Source organism: Glycine max, chromosome 15, assembly GCF_000004515.6.
Source record: "Glycine max cultivar Williams 82 chromosome 15, Glycine_max_v4.0, whole genome shotgun sequence".
NCBI classification, from domain to species: domain Eukaryota; kingdom Viridiplantae; phylum Streptophyta; class Magnoliopsida; order Fabales; family Fabaceae; genus Glycine; species Glycine max.
Window position 1 is genome coordinate 22,349,765 of NC_038251.2, and position 6,000 is coordinate 22,355,764.

Consider the following 6,000-nt stretch of genomic DNA (forward strand, 5'->3'; position numbering starts at 1 on the left):
AAGAAGCTCACCACCATAGGAGGCCATGGATAAAAGCTTGGAGGAAGAAAGAGATGAATGAAGGGAGAGGGAGAGAAGAGCACGAAATTTTGTGCTCTAAAAGAACTCTGAAATCTGAAGTTAATATTCAAATGATCAAAGTTGAAAAAGATGCACACACATGACCTCTATTTATAGCCTAAGTGTCACACAAAATTGGAGGGAAATTTGAATTTCAATTCAAATTTCACTTGAATTTGAAATTGAATTTGTGGAGCCAAACTTTGGAGCCAAAATTTCACTAATTATGATTAGTGCATTTTAGTTATGGTTCAGCCCACTAATCCAAGATCAATTCCAAGATTCTCCACTAAGTGTGCTTAGGTGTCATGAGGCATGTAAAGCATGAAGGACATGCACAAAGTGTGACTATATGATGTGGCAATGGGGTGTAGTAAGCAAATGCTCACCTCCCCCTCTAAAATTTAATTGGATTGGGCTTCTACCAATTCAATTAAATCTATTTCCAACCACAGACAACAAATATTCACTTAGTGCATGTGAAATTACAAAACTACCCATAATACAAAAACTAGTCTAGGTGCCCTAAAATACAAGGGCTGAAAAATCCTATATTTCTAGGGTATCCTACCTACAATATGGAGCCCTAAATACAAGGATCAAATATAATGACATCCTAGTCTAATATGTACAAAGATAAGTGGGCTCATACTTAGCCCATGGGCCCGAAATCTACCCTAAGGCACATGAGAACCCTAGGACCTTCTCTTGAATCTTTGGCCCAATCTACTTGGAGTCTTCTATCCAATGCCCTTGGGGGGTAGGATTGCATCAAGACGTCACCCCCAAAGGTCCAAGAACTCTTACATGAATTTGGAGATATATTTCCCAAAGAGATACCCCCTGGGCTACCTCCTCTTAGGGGAATAGAACACCAAATAGACTTAGTCCCAGGAGCAAGCCTTCCTAATAGGCTAGCCTATAGGACTAACCCTCAGGAAACTAAGGAGATAAAGTCTCAGGTTAAGGAATTTTTGGAGAAGGGTTGAGTCCAAGAGAGCCTAAGCCCTTATGCTATGCCAGTGTTGTTGGTGCCCAAAAATGAAAAATGATGGTAAGTGGAGAATGTGTACAGATTGTAGGGCCATCAACAACATTACTGCAAAGTATAATCACCCCATTCCTAGACTTGATGATTTGATTGATGAGTTGCATGGTGCCAATATCTTTTCAAAAACTGATCTTAAAAGTGGTTATCACCAAATCAGGATGAAAGAGGGTGATGAGTGAAAAACCTTATGGATTAAGCAAGGAACTAAGCTTCTTTTCTCTACCACTTGTCATTCACAAACTGATGGGTATACAAAGGTAGTGAATAGGTCTCTATCCACCCTTTTAAGGGCTCTTTTGGAAGGCAACCATAAGTCTTGGGATGAGCATCTTCCTCATGTAGAATTTGCTTACAACAAGGGGGGTTCATAGAACCATTAAGCAATCCCCTTTTGAGGTTGTCTATGGGTTCAATCCCCTAACACCCTTAGACCTAATTCCTCTACCACTTGACACTTCTTTTATACATAAAGAAGGGGAATCTAGGTTAGAGTTTGTAAAGAATTTGCATGAGAGGATTAAGAACCAAATAGAGAACCAAACAAAGGTGTATGCAACTAAAGGCAATAGAGGAAGAAAGGACTAGTTCTTAATGAGGGGGACTGGGTTTGGCTCCATCTTAAGAAGGATAAATTCCCTACTAAGAGGAAATCCAAGCTTAGTCCCAAATGGGATGGACCTTTTTAGCTCTTGGAGAGGATCAATAACAATGCCTATAGGTTGGACCTCCCAGAAAAGTATGGAGTCAACACCATTTTTAACATTTCTGATTTAATTCCTTTTGCAGATGGAGCTAATATTAAGGAGGAGGAACCAAAATATTTGAGGTCAAATCCTCTTCAAGGGGGAAAGGATGATACAATCCTCCCTAGGAAGGGACCAGTCACCAGAGCCATGAGCAAGAGGCTCCAAGAGGATTGGCTAGAGCTGCTGAAGAAGCCCTAGGGATCTCATGAACCTTACGGTAGATTTCTAAGCCCATGGGCCAAGGTTGGGTCCATTGTTCTTTGTAAATATTATAATAGGTTTTCCTTCTTTTAGGCCTTGTATTTTGGCCATTTTAGGTTTATAGGTATCCCACAGATTAAGGGCACCCTACCCAACAAGTTAAGGCTATCCTAGTAGTATATGGTTTTAGCTTTGTATTTTAGGGCATTTTGAGTAGTCTTTGTAGTTGAGAATTTTTTGTATTTTCATGTATTTTGGTATGGGGGTGAGCTTAGCTACTAAAAGGGTGTGAATAGCCCCCATCTAGCTTCTCAAGGAAGCTTTCTTCCTTGCTTCCCAAGGAAGCTACCTTCCTTTCTTCTCAAGGGAGCTTCCCATTGTATTTCCATGTATTTTGGCATGGGGTAAGCTTAGTTATTGGGGGGGGGGGGAGATGGTGAGTAGCCCCCCTCTATCTTCTCAAGGCAGCTTTCTTCCTGTAGCTTCCCAGGGAAGCTACCTTCCTTGCTTCTCCAGGAAGCTTCCCATGTGCTAGGCTATAAATAAAAACATGTGTAACGCTTGTCATAACTTTGATGAATGAGAAACTTGTGAGACACACTTCAAAGTGTAAATCATGCAGGTTTTGATGATGTTAAAAAGAATTTGCTTGATGATGAGTGTCATCATCAAAAAGGGGGAGAATGTGAATCATGCAGGTTTTGATGATGTTGAAAAGAATTCACTTGATAATGATTGCCATCATAAAAAAGAGGGAGAATGTGAATGTATGAATACATGATTTTGATGATGCTAAAGAAGAATCAAACAAGGTTGCTTCAAAGGATAAGCATTGCTTCAAGATTAATACAAGGTTGCTTCAACAAACAAAGCCTTGCTTCAAGATTAACTCAAGATCAAGCCTTGCCTCAAAACAAAGTGTTTCCAAGACATGACCCTTCAATTTCCAAAACAAAATGTTAAAAAGGGTTTTGAATTTGAATTTTGAACCTGTAATCGATTACCAGATGCTTGTAATTAATTACAAGCAATGGAACACTTGAAATTCAAATTCAAAAGTCATGACCTTTCAAAATATAACTGTGTAATCGATTACCAGTGAAAAAATTCAGAAAAAGCTTTTTGAAAAGGCACATCTCTTCAAACCATTTTGAAAAGGCACGAAGGGCCTATATATATGTGTGTCTAATTTCAAAAGCAAGAGAGAGATATTCCAAGAGAACTTCATTGTCAAATGCTCTCTCAACAACTCTTGGGCAAACACTTGCAAATTTATTGAGAGTTCATCCAAGAACTTCGAATTGTATTATCCACTCTAAAGGAGAGAAATCTTTATGTTCTTCTCAAAAAGTCAATTGTAATCAAGAGACTGGTTGTCTCTTGAATTGTGAGTTTCCTGAACACAAGGGAAAGGGATTCCTTGGGTGTTCAGAAGTTGTAAAACGGATTTTTACAAAGATAGTGGAAAATCTCAAGTGGGTTGCTTGAGGACTAGACGTAGGCACAGGGCATGGCCGAACCAGTATAAATCGAGTTTGCATTTCTCTCATCCCTTATCTCATTTATTTTATTGCAATCAATTTTATCCTACGCATTTAAAAGAACATTGTTAAATTGATTGCTTCTTCTTCTTCTTCTTCTGCATTCTAAGCCTATCATTTAAAAGGGGGGTTAAAGCTTGTTAGTGGGAAAATTGTGAAACTTAATTCACCCTCCTCTTAAGTTATTAAGGCCACTTGTCCAACACAAAGTTCAACTTCTCTCCCTAATCTCCTTCAATTCCCACGCCCCCCTCTCTCTCATTCTCTTCCTCAATTGAAGCTTCCTCTCTAAGCTTCTTATCCAAGACACTCTTGGTGGTGAAGCTTCTCCTTCCATGGCTTATTCTCTAGTGGATGGCTCCTCCTCTCACCTCTTCTCCTTTATCTTCCGCTGCAACTCCATGGCTGAAAATCACCATTGAAAGACCTTATCGAAGCTCAAAGATCCAGTCTCCATAGAAGTTTCGCAAGCAAGCTTCCATCAAGTGATAATTACTTCTTTGTTTGAACAAGAAAACAAGTGTAATGACTTTGTTTGGCTAAATAATTATGCTATATCATCTGAAAATTTCCCGTTGAAAGAATTGTTAATGTGGAACATACATTTTAACGAATAGCATGATTTATATGACTAAAGATATCAAACCCTTGACATTTAATGCATGATTAGACTAGGAATGAAAATTGGCAAATAACGTTGCTATCTTGCAGCTTGAAAGTTCTATTATTCATATTCAATTGTATATTTTTGACCTGCTAGTAATTTATTTCTTGGTCAATTGACAAATATGGGCTTTACAAGATGGCACAACAGTCTTGATTGGAGGGAATACTAACTAAGCAAAGATGGAATTTCCAGAGGAGATGAACCACTTACTTGATAAGGTCCCTGAAATAGTTGAGTCAAGTCTACCTTAGCAAGCTGATAACATAAGTGGTTAGCTTATGGCTTTTGAGAAATCGAGATGGGTAAAGAAGACACTTCAATTGGATCATAGCAACATATATGGATTATGATTCAAGTTGGATACACTTATCAATTAGCACCTATAGAAGAGATTAAAAAAAAAGTAAATGAATCAAACTTCTCAAATAAAATAAAATCACCTTATGCATCTCAAATTCTTTAGAAGTTTTTTTGTTTAACTTTTGCAAAAGCTGAGATGTATAACTTGGTTTTAACATAAAGGATAAATTTGAATCATTTTATCTCCTTATTTCTTCTTATCAACTTAATCAATTGGTAAGTTTCTTTTCTTGTTGATAGTCACAATGATAATATGGTTAGGATGTGTTATTATATTATATTGGATTTTATTGTAAAATTGTAAATTTCACATGCTTATAAATAGACTATGTTGTGGAATGAAAGGTAATTGGTTGGTGTTTCGCAATAGGGGAAATTAGTAGTGTCATTCATTGAGTTCTTGCCATTATTGTGTGTTAAATGTTTTAGGAATTGTCATATTCACAACTTATACATTATGCTTCTAGAGAAATAAATGTTAAAATCTTTGAATGGTCTCTTCATGGCTTGGTACTTGTGCCAGGAGATATGCTCACACTAATTGCAGTCTTACACCAGGTCTAAGGTATGTGAATATGCAGCATGTCATATATGTAATGTGTTGGTCTTGACATGAATTTACACTTGGCTGACGATAAACCAAGTAAAATAAATTACAAATTCAGAAGTCTATCATATGATACTCCAAATCAAACAAATGGCAAAGTGTGCATATTGAGAATTTTACAACTATATATGTTGACTTTTAAACATTCCATGATGTAGATGAATCATATGCTGGCAAGTACAAGAAAATATTAGTTGGATGCATGCAATCCCAGTTCACAAAGTCGACAGGCATAGTTAAGTTTATCGCTTGACAGAAGGAAACTTCATTGACTTGTTCTTATCATTGTTATTTTTGTTGTTTTTAATTTATTAGGGTGTGTTTAGGTATAGAATTGATAGTTTCAAGATTATGAAGGTAAAGATTACAACCATCAACTCGACACTTACACCGGCAATCTGTGGTAATTTAAAGGTTAGTTATTATGTCTTTTTAAATTACCACATATTAATTGGTAATGTTTATTTATTAAATTTTTATTTAACATTGAACATAGTTAACCAATTAAATGTTTATTATTCCTAGTTTACCAATAATTTCTCTTCTTTAAAATTGTTAGTTTTGTTCAACCCAATGAGATTATGCTCAGACTACTCAAGTATGCGACAAGGCACGGGTAACATTAATAAATGAGGTGTGGGATTGTGCTTGAATTTTATGGATGCTTTGAATGTGGTGCTGAATACAACAAAGTTGCATATATTTTCTTATTATTTTATAAAAAATTAATACAATAAATTAATTGATTTTGTATAAATTAAATTACA